The following is a 15,099-nucleotide window of genomic DNA, read 5'->3' on the forward strand; positions in this document are numbered from 1 at the left end:
TGTATTTGGAAGAAGCTCACAAACAATTAAATGATAAGGACTGTTACAAACGTGTAACCATGCAGGATGCTGTTGCAGCGAAAAATGCAATATATAGTAAATTGTCTGCCTGGCGAAGTAAAGGGTTGCTGACCATGGAGGAGTATACATTTTTGAAAAATGAACATCCTGTCACTCTGGTGATTTATTTCATCCCCAAGGTCCACAAGAACTATGATCAACCACCGGGCAGACCTATTATCTCTGCATGTAACAGTATATTGGAGAATGTGAGTAAATACATTGACTTCTTTCTTCAAAATCACGTGAGAAGTTTGCCTTCCTTTGTCCTAGATACAACTGATCTCATTAAAAAGCTCATTGATTTCAGATGGAATTCGACCTATATGCTGGTGTCTATGGATGTCACCTCGCTTTACACCAGCATATTCCATCAAGATGGACTGAAAGCTATCAGACACTTCCTGGGAAAAAGGGAAGCTTGCTTTAATGAACATTCGCAAATGCTGATAGAAATGATCTCAATGTGCTTAGAGAACAATATCTTTTTGTTTGCCAAACAACTGTTTCTTCAGACCAGAGGAGTAGCTATGGGGGCCTGCTTCTCTCCCAGTTACGCTTGTTTGCACATGGGGTACTGGGAGGAGCAGGTCTTGATGGGGGAACATTCTGTCATCATGAATACGAAGGTGAAACTCTGGTCTAGATACATTGATGATTTGTTTTTTGTTTGGGATGGGACTGAGACTGAGGTGAGAGATTTCATACAAATGCATAACAACAATAATCTCAATATCTAGCTCACCAGCTCTATCAGTGCTCAATCAGTCATCTTCCTGGATGTTGAAATATATGTTCAGGGAGACACTCTCCAAACTAAACTGTACCGCAAACCCACGGCAGGGAACACACTGTTGCATGCGGATAGCCATCATCCCGCACATCTGATATGCAGCATCTCCTCCGGGGAGATGCTGCGTGTCAGAAGAATTTGCAGCAGTGAAGAGCAATGCCGTGTGGCTCAGCTACAATGTAGGGAACGTTTCCTTCAACGTGGCTATAAACCAGCTACTGTAGATAATGCCATTGCTAGGGCCAACAAATTGAACAGGCTAGAACTCCTAGGCTTAGAAGATTCTAATCAACCTGTAGTTTCTACTAGTGGACCGGATGAGGAAACTAGATTGATTATCGGGTTCAGTAACCAGCATAGGATGATTCAAAAAATCGTTAAGGACAATTGGTCATTGATTTCGAATGATCCTATACTAGGTGCCACTATGCCCAAATACCCTAGTATTACATACCGTAAGGCACGATCTATGAAGGATAGCTTGGTATCCAGTAGCCCAGAAGTAATCACATCTACATGGCTAGACGACAGCAAGGGATTCTTGCGATGTTCCACGTGCAAGGCATGCAAGCATGGGGTGAGTAAGTGTGAGGTAATTACACCTTTATCCCCTACCCCCATTACAATCAAACAAAAACTAAACTGCAAAACAGAGTTTGCGGTCTTCGTTTTGGAATGCCCATGCGGGCTCAGATATGTAGGCAGCACAAGGCCGCAGGTCCATAAGCGGATCTTACAACATCTGCGTGCAATAGCACATGCTGATCCTACATATCCTGTAGCTAGGCATTTTGAGTTAATGCATGGGAAAGATGCCTCTGCTCTAAAATACTTTGTTATAGATTGCATCCCCCCCAAAGAAGAGGTGGCGATAGAGAGGCTTTACTAAGAAAGTTGGAGACCCGCTACATAATATCCCTCGATACTAAAGCACCTCAGGGTCTTAACATGGGAGAGGACTGCTATGCTTATCTATAACTTTTGAATACCCCTGCTGTCTTGTAATCTGTACACTGTCCTCATTGAACATGGTTTAGTCCTGTGATACCAACTAACAACCAGAAATCTTTTAGCCATGTAAATAATATGAACCCTGGAACCTCGTTTTTTGACCTATTTTAATAACATTATTTAAGAATAATGATTTATCTTTTCTTAATGCACTTTTCACTTTTATGTAGGACTTTATAGCCATCTACATGTAGATGCATGAATTATTGCGTATTTTGCACAAATAATTGTTGATTGTGGAATTTCGTATATGAGTATGTTTTCACTTTCTATGACATGTGATGGCACTACTTGCACTTTAAAAGGGGTGGTCATCCCTCGTGACGTTGTCATGTGAACAAGGGTATCTCTACCCAAAACGCGTCATGGCGGATTGGTGCTGGGCTAAACTTTAAATAAAATCGGATTGCACCACTTCTGGGTCTCGCCTGTTCCTGCTTGTCGGTGTGGCTAACTGCGCTGCGCTGCATTTGCTGAACTGAACGTACCTCATATATATATATATATATATATATATATATATATTCAATGAAAAAACCATAGGTTATAGACCATATATAGTTAGGGATTTGCATTTACAAAACCTTATTTTACTCGCATAAAACCATTGAAATTCCATATATAGTTAGTTGCGCTAACTATATATCGCGCACCCGCAATCCACTGCTGATGATGTCACATATTACATCATTCATGACATGGTCAGTGACATCACTGATGACATCACTGATGACAACTCAAATGACGTCACTGATGACATCACTGATGACATCTCAAATGACATCACTGATGACATCTCAAATGACATCACTGATGACATCTCATTTGATATTACTGATCACATCACTGATGATATCATTCATGTGATAATACGATGAACCTCTTCAGACTCTAATATAACCTTAGATACAATCAGTGTAAACAGACACTCACAGACTGTCACTCATCCATGGAGTTACTCACACACCTAGTCAGTCATGCAAAGAATCAATCACACCTCCATTTCCTCAACTATACAGTTATACAAACGTTGCTTATTCAAACATATACTAACACATATTTACTCTCTTATACAATCCCTGATACAAGTTCACAATGATCCATACAGCCACTCACACATTCACTGGCTCTTATGCACAGTTATTTATATATGTCAACTCTCACATGTACTGTGTTTTACATATGTACTTACTTTGACATGTAGCACTGAGATATCCATTCACTCACCAGTACACTCATGCACACAGTCAACCGCCCATACAGCTGTTTCCACATGCACTTTTGAAACCATACATCTAGTGAATCAACTGCTCACACATCTATGCACAGAGTCATACACCTCCCAGCCACCCACACACACACACTCAGTCTCCCATACAAATACCTGGGCTACCAATCAATAACCCATATAGTTACTCATATAGCTACTTATCAACACATGCAGCAGTTTACAGAACAACAGACATAATAATGCACAAATTAAGACAGTTTAGTCACTAACCCATGCACTCAGTGAGACATATTTAATCACTCACTCATACAGTCAGTCATGCACCTACTAAATCCTTCATCCAAACACTTATACATCCACTAATTCTTCAATATGTAAGACATATTTACACTTTACAGAAACATACAGTCACTGGATGTTGTCATCAGTGATGTCATCAGTGATGTCACTGACCATGTCATGAATGATGTAATATGTGACATCATCAGCAGTGGATTGCGGGTGCGCGATATATAGTTAGCGCAACTAACTATATATGGAATTTCAATGGTTTTATGCGAGTAAAATAAGGTTTTGTAAATGCAAATCCCTAACTATATATGGTCTATAACCTATGGTTTTTTCATTGAATTTCAATTGTTTTTTAAATGCAAATTTCTAACTATATATGGTCTATAACCTATGGTTTTTTCTGTGAATTTCATTGGTTTTTTAAAAGCTAACATCTGTAGCTGTAAAATGTATTCTTCTTTAAATCCCAAAATATATTTAGATGTTTATTGATAATTTTTTTTAAAATTTTTTTTTTCTTCGCTTCTAGTTCGCGAACCGGGAAGCTTTCCGTTAGCTCATCTTGATGCCGCGATCTAGTCCGCGAACCGGTCAACGTTACGTTAGCGGAACTCTGACGCGTCGCGGAAGCGCGACGTATCACGTTATCGCGTAATGCGTCTAATGACGCGCCGCGTTAGCGCTCCCGGAAGTGCACGGGACCGCGAACCGGAAGCGATCTGGGACGCGGCGCGCGCCGCGTAACGTAAGCGGAACAGGTCATGTGACTTGTTTATCAAACTTTTCATTGGTTCATTTCACTTTTGGTTTCCAAATGATGTATGACTAGGTCATGTGACCTAAAAATAACACTTTTCATTGGTTCAGAACTTTTGCTTTCCCCAAATCATGTAAACCCCTCCTTATTTCCTCACTCTGACTTTCATCTTGGTGAGAGAAAGACCATTTTGCTAGAATTGAACAATGGCTTCTGTACTTGCTGCAGCTGGTGGAACCCCACCACCACCTCCACCTCCTCATAAGAAGAGAGGACCACCTAGTCAATTTATCACTAACAGAGAGGAGGAAGAGGAGGAAGAAGAAGAAGAGGACAGAGAGGAACAACAATTTGTCGAAGAGTTGCCCCGGGTTTCAAAGCGAAAAACAAGTTTCATCTGGCAGTTTTTCTCCATCCCTCCTGGATCAAAGAAGGTGAATGCTAAATATGCCACCTGCCTCATCTGTGATTACAGATTGTCGAGAGGCACAGATAAGAAATACAGTATGGGCAACTATACGATGCATCGACACATGAGCAGGTGGCATCCCTTAAACTACAGCCGGGCTGAGTTAAGGGATCTTCAAGACAATCCCACGACAACTCCTGTGGCCAGATCGACCTCCACAATGTCATTGACGGGAAGAGAGGCACAAGAAACTGTGCCAAACATTCAACCCAACTTCCAGCATATGAAGTTAAGTTGTATATACTGTGGTGCTATGCTGTCATATGGCAACATGAGCGTCAACCTGATGAACATGGCGTTCGAAAATCATAAATGCCCTAATGCACCCAAGAAGTAATTTTTTTTTTTGCTCCAGTTGAGCCGTTTTCAATGCCTGTTTTTTGTTGTCTCCCCTCCATAAAAAACACAAAAAAAACATAAAACAGTTCTAAAAATACAAAAAAATCAAAAAATGTTCAAAAAAAAAAAAAATAAAATAAAACAACAAAAACAAAAAAAACCAGTTCTTTTCAGAACTACCTCCCCTTTCAATCAAAATTGCTAGAATGTTTATCACTCTGGCAAGCTCTATTTCTATTTCTTTTGGTTCGCTTCAAGTTCGCTGACCGGTTCGCGAACTTTAAGCGAACTAAAAAAATATTTTCAACTTGTTTCTAAAGGTAAGTTGTTATTTTTAAAACTGAAGTATATTGTGCACTATAAGTAAATATGGTAAACTTTTTCAGATAGTTATATACTATCCCTCTGTAAGAGTTAGACATTGAGAAAGGCTTCTTTATTATAATTATGGACTGATTTAGGTTTCTGTGGTATAATTATGAATTTACTTAGGCTTCTTCACAGGCACTTTTTAATAGTACTACTTCACGCCTGAAAACATACAGTGCCCATAGATTACTTCTCTGTTATAAACTCACAAGTGCCTGTCTGAACTTAAACCCAACAGTGCCCTATCTCTACTGATATATTTATTTTTTATGCAAATTACAGCAATAAAATGGAAGGTGAGCAGAATGTTTCCTTCGAAATTGTTCTGGAGACCAACACAGAAAAAGTTATTGCGGACAATGATGACTCAGATTTCATGGATGAATCACGGGACCATGAATTAGTTCATTGTGTAGAATCAGTGGATCATTTACTTCATTATGATGACGGTCAAATGTTTGAACTTATGTTCACTGATCAAGAACACATATCAGACAGTGAAATGCTAGACGTTGTATTAAATTTCGAAAAACAATCCGAAAAATAAAATTGTATGTAATATTAAAAAATTGTTTGAGTCTTTAATCATTTTTATATGAAATTCATAAACTAGTTAAATGTTAGAAATGTTATTAAATTTTGAAACACAATCACAACAATAAAAAATTGCTTAAAAAATAAAAAAATTAAAAAATAATCAACAAAACCAACAAATAATTAACATACAGTATTAGAAAAGTCTTTCATTCTTTTATCCATAAAGTTCGCTGCCCAGAACGCTTTCCGGTTCGCGAACTTGGCGCTTACCACGCAAAAAAAAAATTTTTTTTTTTTTTTTTTGGACCCTCCTAGGCCCTTTTAAAACCTCCACATAAAACCTAGGGGGTCAACGAGGATCTACTATGCCCCCTTATGGTAATTTCCCCCTTTGTTTTGGCCTCCTCTTGTCTCTCGATCCTACCGAGAGACAAGATGGCGGCCGCTCCGGACTGTTTAGAATGTTGACAGACACCGGAGGGCCAATCAGCTTCGCATCGCAAAGTTCCGATACGCGAAAGGTTCGCTAACCGGATCGCTGCCCGGAGCGCTGTTACAGATATATATCTTGATTTAAACGTTAATTTCTCAAAATCCACTGAAGCACATATACTGAGACCTAGCAAAGGCACATCGGGCTAACAGTCCCTACAATTTTGCCAAGTTTCGTGAAAATCCATTCAGCCGTTCGGGCTAAAAGTGAGTCCAACCGCCCTATGGAAAACTCAATGCAAAAAACGCGTTTTGGGACCCCCCTTTTTTCTCAGCCCCCCCTTGACGAAACCCCACCAAATTTTCAGGGGCTGCTCAGAAACAAAATGTGCCATTCTCCTGAAAATTTCAGCCAATTCCGTCCACAAACGCAAAAGTTATTAGGCATAGAATTTTCAGAAATCCCATAGGGAAAAAATCCTAACTATATATACCTACTGGCGACCGCCAGTAGGTAATATATATATATATATATATATATATATATATATATATATATATATATATATATTACCTACTGGCTGTCGCCAGTAGGTATATATATAGTTACGATTTTTTCCCTATGGGATTTTTGAAAATTCTATGTCTAATAACTTTGGCGTTTGTGGACGGAATCGGCTGAAATTTTCAGGAAAATGGCACATTTTGTTTCTGAGCAGCCCTTGAAAATGTGGGGGGGTTTCGTCAAGGGGGGGCCAAGAAAAAAGGGGGGTCCCAAAACGCGTTTTTCCCATGTTAATTTCCATAGGGCGGTTGGCCTCACTTTTAGCTCGAACGGCTGAATGGATTTGCACGAAACTTGGCAAAATTGTAGGGACTGTTAGCCCGATGTGCCTTTGCTAGGTCTCAATATATGTGCTCCAGTGGATTTTGAGAAATTAACGTTCAAAACAAGATATATATCTGTAACAGCGCTCCGGGCTGCGCGCCGGTCCGCTTACTTTTCGCGAAACGGAACTTTGCGATGCGAAGCTGATTGGCTTTCCGGTGTCTGTCAACATTCTAAACAGTCCGGAGCGGCCGCCATCTTATCTCTCGGTAGGATCGAGAGAGAAGAAGAGGTGAAAAACGAAGGGGGAATTTGATGAAAGGGGGCAAGGTAGACCCCTCTTGACCCCCTAGGAATGATGTTGGGGTTATTAAAGGGTCCCGTGGGGAAAATAAAAAAAAATTGATTTTTCACGGTAGAAGCGCTTACCGGGCCGCGAACTGGGCCGCAAACTGGTAGCGAAACGGGAATTCGCCATTTTGTGTTTCGTTTTAATTAAATTACTAGGTATAAGGGGGTGCGGGAGACGTATCCTGATCCCTTATGTTTTCTGAGGGTGGCTGAGGAGGCTCATATATGTTGATACATGTCTTCCAGCGGCTGTGCGTGAGCGTTTTTTTTTTTTTTTTGCTGCGTGACGTCTGTTAACGTTCGATTCGATGGAAATCAAGAAGTGTTGACCGCCAATTTGTCACTGCGATAAAATATTTTGTTATAAATGAATCCTTATTGATAAACATTGTCTGCGCCATCTTGCCTTTTTTCCAATGCCACAATTTTGTCGTGCACGGCAGCCATTTTAGATGCCTTGACCAGACCCACTCTCTGCACGCCGTCGATTCTCAGCACGGCTCCCCACCCTCGCAAGCATCTCCCCCACGCACTGGTCACCCCCGCTCTCTCTCTCATGCATGGGCCATAAACTTCCCCCCATCTGCGCTGCTCTTCCCTGAGAATCACACCCTGTGCCCGCCCGACACCTCCCTTTCACCCTATTCACTACTGCACCCTCTGACACTCCTCTTCCTCTGTGCCCGATTGTCCAGGCCGGTCCCAGGCTATCACCTAGCCCTGCGGATGTAGTTTATGGTCCCAGCTGTAGAGAATCCAGACATGCCAACCCTCCCGATTCAGGCGTGAGACTACCGTTTTCAGTGCTAGTCTCCCGCCTCGCGATTCCTGCAAGCAAAAACCTGATTCCTCGGGGGTTTCCGCTGACAGGGCTTGGTATTGTGTAACGTGCTATTTCTTCCAAGAACCGTCAGAGGGCCGATGCAGGGGCTCTAGAAGGGGTGATAAACAATTTAAGCCACATTAACAAGCGCATGGTCTTTTAAAGATCTGTGAAGTACTCGGGGCGGCGGTGTGTGTGTGCCCTCTTCCAGGAGCGGGCGGGGGGGGGGGCACTGCCAGCAACTTGCCAGGCCAGGCAGTGTTTAACACTTGCATCAACCTTTCTCTGCCTGCTATTGCGCTCCATGCTTCGGAAACGTAAGAAAAAGAACGTGCATTTGAGTTTGAAATGTCCGATCCTGTAGCAGCACACTTCCAAAGCCCACACATGACAATAACCCGATTCAAGGCCCCATTCACCCGATTTTTTAAAAATATATAGCACTCCAACAAAGTAGTAGGATTATAAAACTGTGTTAACTTATAAATATATAGAACGATACAAAAACTGTAAATACATTTAAACATTTTTTGGAAAAAAGAAGCAACAATGGTCAGTAGCTGTCTTTTGTGCGAATAGTCCTAAGGCAGCACAACGTGCTGAGTTCTGGACGGCACCCAGGTGATGTCACCTGGGTGCCGCACTGGTTTTTGGTATCCTACAATGCAGCACAGAAAAACAGCGTGGGGCGCCCCGGGGGGTGCGCGGGGAGGCCTCGTCAGTAGCGGTCTGTTGTGCGAATAGTCCCAAGGCAGCAGAACGCGCTGAGATGTGAATGGCACCCAGGTGATGTCCAGTAAGTTGCCGCACTGGTTTTGGTATCCTACAATGCTGCTCCGAAACACGGCGTGGGGCGCCCCGGGGGGGAGGCGGGGGGGAGGCGGCGTGAACGGGCCTCCCCAGGTGGAGGCTCGTCTGCTGTACTGGGGCGCCCCTTTACCGTTTCAGTTCCCATTCCGCCCGCTTTTGCTACACTGTGCCTCATCCTCCATTCAGCTGTTTATCGCCCGCTCTTGCGGCTACAGCGTCTCGCTCACCATGTAGTTGAGTTGCGCCCACTCTTGCGGTGCAGCGATAGGCGGCTGCCATAGGACTCTTAAAATGGCGGACGGCTCTTCGGATTTGGGCCTGGTCCACTAAAATGGCCCTGGGACACCTTGGAACTCGGACGCTTGCCTGCTAGGGCTTGGGCTCCATTCTCGAAAGCGTCCCCTGAGCGCCCCGTTGGCCTGTAAGGTCGCGTCAGTCAGTGGGGGCTGTGCGTCTCCCCCGAGATGGAGGCTCCTCGGCTGCAGTGGGGCGCCCCTTAGCGTTTCACTCGCCGTCCAACTGAGTTGCGTCTGCACTTGCGGCTACAGTAGGCCGAAGGCAGAACAGCGCGCCGAGATCTGGATGGCACCGAGGTGGTGTCCAGCAAATTGCCGCACTGGTGTGGCCATCCTACAATGCTGCGCCGAAAGACGGCGTGTCCAGCTGAGTTCCGGTCACTCTTGCGGTACAGTGACTCGAACGCGCCGAGATTCGGATGGCACCGAGGTGGTGTCCAGCAAGTTGCCGCACTGGTGTGGCCATCCTACAATGCTGCGCCGAAAGTCGTGTGGGTTGCCCCGTTGGCTTATGAGGTGATGTCAGTAGTGGACCGATGTGTGAATAGGTCGGAACCAGCACAAGGCGCCAAGATCCGGATGGCAAGTCCTGGATGTTGAGTGCCATAGTTGAGAGTTCTGAGCAGTGTTTGTAACACTGTCTGAAGCTTATTTGCACCTGCTGCAGCTTCATTATTGCCCTGGTGTGGCCAAAGATCGCCCATGACATAGGCGGCCGGCTCCCGAGGTCCGGCGGAACTTTTTTCCTTTTCTTTTCTGCATCTTGTCCCACAATCCGTTTGACCTGAAGACACGACCAGGTCCCTGAATGTGTGCAGGGGGACGTTATTGATTGAATCAAAATGGCGGCTTCACACAAAGCTGACTCAAGCGTTGCTGTTGATGCTATACAGACAAAAATTGGTTTTCAGTTTGTACATTCTTCAGGATTTTTTTTTCCATCCAAGGCTGATTGAGAGTTTGTAGAACAATGGCTTCAGATTTTCAACATACTACTCTTCAACATTCTTCCTAAATGTAACAATGTGAGACTCACTAGGAGAACGGCTGTTTATCTTTCCTTTCAAAATGCTGCCAACAATATTTTCTGAATGGAAGACACCATCTTGTAGCATAAAGGGCCGAAAGGGGTTCTGGTTTGGCCGATGGTTGGTGGAGACATTTTGATTATATCTTGGACCTGCCCGGCCTCGCCCAAAATGGCGCCGGTATAAATGGGACTCGTTACTCCTTGTTGTGTACTGGTTGAACAACCTTGATATCACGAGATATGTATGCAGTTTTGATGCTCATGGCGGGCGGGGACGAGAATTGATTGAATATTTCGACATCCCTATTGATATTAAGTTCTGATGTGTTATTGATTACTGTACTATTGAAAGTTCGAATTAACGTCACCCATGGTACTTGCCCGCAAATGTATATCTAGATAATTTTTTTGTAAGTGGCCCTGTCTTATTTTAATTACAAAATGTACGTCCACCGATTCCGCAACTGTTAGACACCTTAGTTCTTGCAACCTAATGGCCCGCTCGTTACGTTCCTCTACAGTGTAAATGTCTCCTCATCATATACGATTTCAGTTTGCTCCGTGGCCGGCCCACGTGGTTATAGGCCCGTATTTGTATACTGACATTTTCACAATAAAGGTTTTTAAAACAAAACATGGTAGTAGTATTTACATTGGTAAAGTTTTTACTTTTAGTCACTGTTTTCGAATCAGTAAAAGGCAAGTGAAATAAAGCAGTCCAATTACATGACGGATAAAAGGTATAATACGTAGGAACGCAGTAAAGATAAATGGTCAAGGGCAGTTGTGTTTTCCACTCCTGCAACATAAAGTGATCGATAAGAATCTGATAATCAGGCGTATCGGCGACTAAGACAGCAGGCCGAGCCTCTTTTACTCAACGGCTCCGTCATGGGACGAAGAAACGCCCTTTTTCTCGAAAAAGGAATATATTTTACTTGCAGGACAGTTGTAAATTTTCCGGGAAAGTACATTAGCCTGGAACATTATAACATATATGTTTAAAAAGAAATAATGTTCGAAACCAATAAAAAGCGTAATTTTTAGGTCATATGACCAAGCTTTTCATCATTAAAATAACAAAAGTAAAATTAACCAATGAAAAGTTTTATTAACAAGTCACATGACCTGTTATGCTTACGTTACGTGCTGCGCGCCGCGCCCCGGATCACTTCCGGGTGCGCTAACGCGGCGTGTCATATAACGCATTACGCGACAACGTAGGTCAAGAATATAGTCAAAATGTCTCCACCAACCAGCGTTCGGAACACAACCCCTTTCAGCAGTCCAAAAAGTTCTGTTAAATGACAAGTGAGGGGACAGGCAACAAGAACCATCAGTCAAAGAGGGGAGGGCAAGTTCTTCTCTACCGGGTCATGTTGGGGCGCTACCGGAACTGATCGAATTGGTAGTATACAGTGTTTCTGGATGTTTCAGACTGAAGCTGGCATCAGCATGAGAGCACCACCATCTCGTAGCTCCGTCGTGGCCATTCCACGAGCAATCATGGCAGCCGCTCCCCACCAGAAGCCTGCGGGAGTCGGGGGCCCCCAAGATTTTTGTAGAATCTTCACGGCTGAGGGGACGCTTTCGAGAATGGGACCCAAGCCCTATCAGGCAAGCGTCCGAGTTCCAAGGTGTCCCAGGGCCATTTTAGTGGACCACGCCTAAACTCGAAGAGCCGGCCGCCATTTTGAGAGTCCTGTGGGATCCGCCTATCGCTGCATCGCAAGAGCGGGAGCAACTCAACTACATGGTGAGCGAGACGCTGTAGTCGCAAGAGCGGGCGGTAAACAGGTGAATGGCGGAAGAGGCACAGTGTAGCAAAAGCGGGCGGAATGGCAACTAAAACGGTAAAGGGGCGCCCCACTACAGCGTGTCATCAGGTCAAACGGATTGTGGGACAAGGTCCAGAATAGAAGAGTCATCAAAAGGCAAAAAGTTCCGCCGGACCCCGGGAGCCGGCCGCCTATGTCGGGGGCGATCTCAGGCTACACCAGTGCTATAAGACTTGGGGAGGGGGTCGGAGCCAAGCGTCTTCTCCGAGTCCGTGCCATCACACCGCCCCTCGGGGGCCTCCGTCAAGCGGTTTAGGGAGGTACCATATCACATTGTTTTCAAATGCAGTCAGGTCCACAAACGGCCCTCACTTACTTTGAGAATAGTGAAGCTGCAGTAGGTGCAAATAAGCTTCAGACAGTGTTACAAGCGCTGCTCAGAACTCTGAACTATGGCACCCAACATCCAGAACTTATGCCATTTGAGCATGGCAGTTACATCGAAGCAACTCAGGGACCAAAACCATGAACGTACACTCACGTATGAAAATCTTACTTGGGGAGGGGGCAGGAGCCAAGCGCCCCCTCCCAGTCCACGCCACCACACCGTATGTTGAAAATCTGAAGCCATCGTTCTACAAACTCAACCATCCTTGGATGGAAAAATCTAGAAGAAAGTACAAACTGAAAACCAGTTTTGGTCTGCATAGCATCAGCAGCAACGCTTGCTATCAGAGTGCATGAGTTTCATGCTCGATCGATTGAGCTAGCCGGATCGGGCAACAAAAAGTATAAAATAGTTATGTAAATAGTTATTTAATAAAATGTTTTACCCTGTTACTTTGCTGGTGTGTTGTATATATTTTTAATATTTGCATAGGCTTTGTCGTTATTTTGGGCGGGGTGGGTGACGGAGCCGAGCTGTCTTGCAGCCCTCATGGTGTGGAGCTCAGTTCATCTCACTATTTTCGTATTTCTCATGAAGGGTTGTTCCTAATGTTTCTATTTTAGCGAGGTCAAAAAGAGATCCAATTAGTGGCCTACTGATTTTGCTCGATTACTTTTATTTTTTTACACGATTTTTCACGATTTTTCACTATCTGCAAAGACTAAACAGAGTATTGCGACTTTGTGCTTGTTTGTAAATAGAGAATGAACCAAAGAGAATCAATTGTAAAACAGTAAATGCTTGGATAACAATCAATCAAATGGAGAGACAAGCAGGCACAACGGATTACAACGGGGGTAAAGGCCTGCGTTAACTACCCTTCACTATCTGCAAAGAGAGAGTACTACTAAGAGAAAAGAGGGGAGGGGGGGGGGCAGCGTTCAAAGCACATCAGCGTGCATAAACACGAAAAAGTTTTTACCTATCACGTACTTGACATTTGACAGCTTTTGATATTTGCTATTAAAAAACCATTGAAATTCACAGAAAAAAACCATAGGTTTTAGGCCATATATAGTTAGAAATTTGCATTTACAAAACCTTGAAAATTCACTGAAAAAACCATTGGTTATAGACCATATATAGTTAGGGATTAGCATTTACAAAACCATATTTTACTCGCACAAAACCATTGAAATTCGCATATATAGTTAGTTGCACTAACTATATATCGCGCACCCGCAATCCACTGTTGATGATGTCACATATTACATCATTCATGACATGCATGATCTCCTTGGCCTCAGTCAAGCATCAATAGTAAGATTATTGAGAGGAGCTACGACACCAACCAAGATGGCCGCATAGTCTCCCGGCTCCGCTGACCTCCGTCCTACGCTCTATTATCCTGTTGCTTATCCTGTTTACCTGCACCGGATCCGTGTGTGTGATCAGACCCGCATTTCAGGGGTGCAATCCCGGAGTTTCTCCGCCGTTGTGGAACGGAGCTACGTCGAGTGTCGCATTGAGGCCTAATCCAGCAGGGAAGCCGGGGTCTCGAGTGCTGGCTCTGCCGGGTCCGAGTTGAATAACAACGGACTGCTGAATGTGGTTGGGTCCGGTCTCTGGAGCACTCAGACTTTTTTTGATTGTTTTGCTACCATCAGCTGCCTGGTGCCCTACAGTAGGTGAGGTGACGAGTGACGCATGGTGCTGTGTGGGGGGTCCCTGACCGGGGGCTCAGCATTCACATCGCTGATTCCCCAGGGTCGGTGCCTCGCCGCGTATTACTGCTCGCTAACCTCATGGCTTACTCCTGCTCCACCTAATTTTGCCCCGGAGAAGGCGCCTCTCCGTGGGGACCACCATGTCGGAGGATGGAAGGCATCTAGCGGAACAGGCTCGAGCTGGCCCGTCTCTGCGAACGGTGCTGGAGGCACTCATGGCACTTAAGGGGACTATTGAAGTCCAGACTTGCAGGTGGTTGTCCGAGACGGATGGACTCACAAGCCTGAGACCGGATCCTGACTAGACACCCGCGACCCGGCAGCCAACCCGCTTTTCAATAGACGTTTCGGAGACGTATCTGGACCCGGCGCTGGAAGCAGAGTTTGCCCCTATTGTGTTGGATCTACCTGAATGTACTGTGCCTGGTCACCCAATGGAACAGTTGGAACTCCCGATTGTGTATCCCTTGGAACATTTACATGTCGTCCCCATTTTGGAACTTTCCACTTTCTTTTTTTTGCTGTTTTGGACCGTGTCGACTCCCCTCCCCTGCCGGTCCTTCAAGATGGCGGATGGGGTACAGCTTGGCTTCGAAGGCAGGGAGGGGCAACATTGGTATCAGCCATCTGTATCGGGACATGCCGACATGCCGTTCTTTTCTCATCTGTGTATTCCTGGGTTGTAGACTTTTGCAGTATTCTGTGGAAAGGGCTTTCTTTCATTGACGACTTCAGTGAATTTGATCGACGGGGCCAGGGTTGAGATTTTTATCTGGGG

Source organism: Lissotriton vulgaris, chromosome 1_2 (genome assembly GCF_964263255.1).
Source record: "Lissotriton vulgaris chromosome 1_2, aLisVul1.2, whole genome shotgun sequence".
Taxonomy (NCBI): domain Eukaryota; kingdom Metazoa; phylum Chordata; class Amphibia; order Caudata; family Salamandridae; genus Lissotriton; species Lissotriton vulgaris.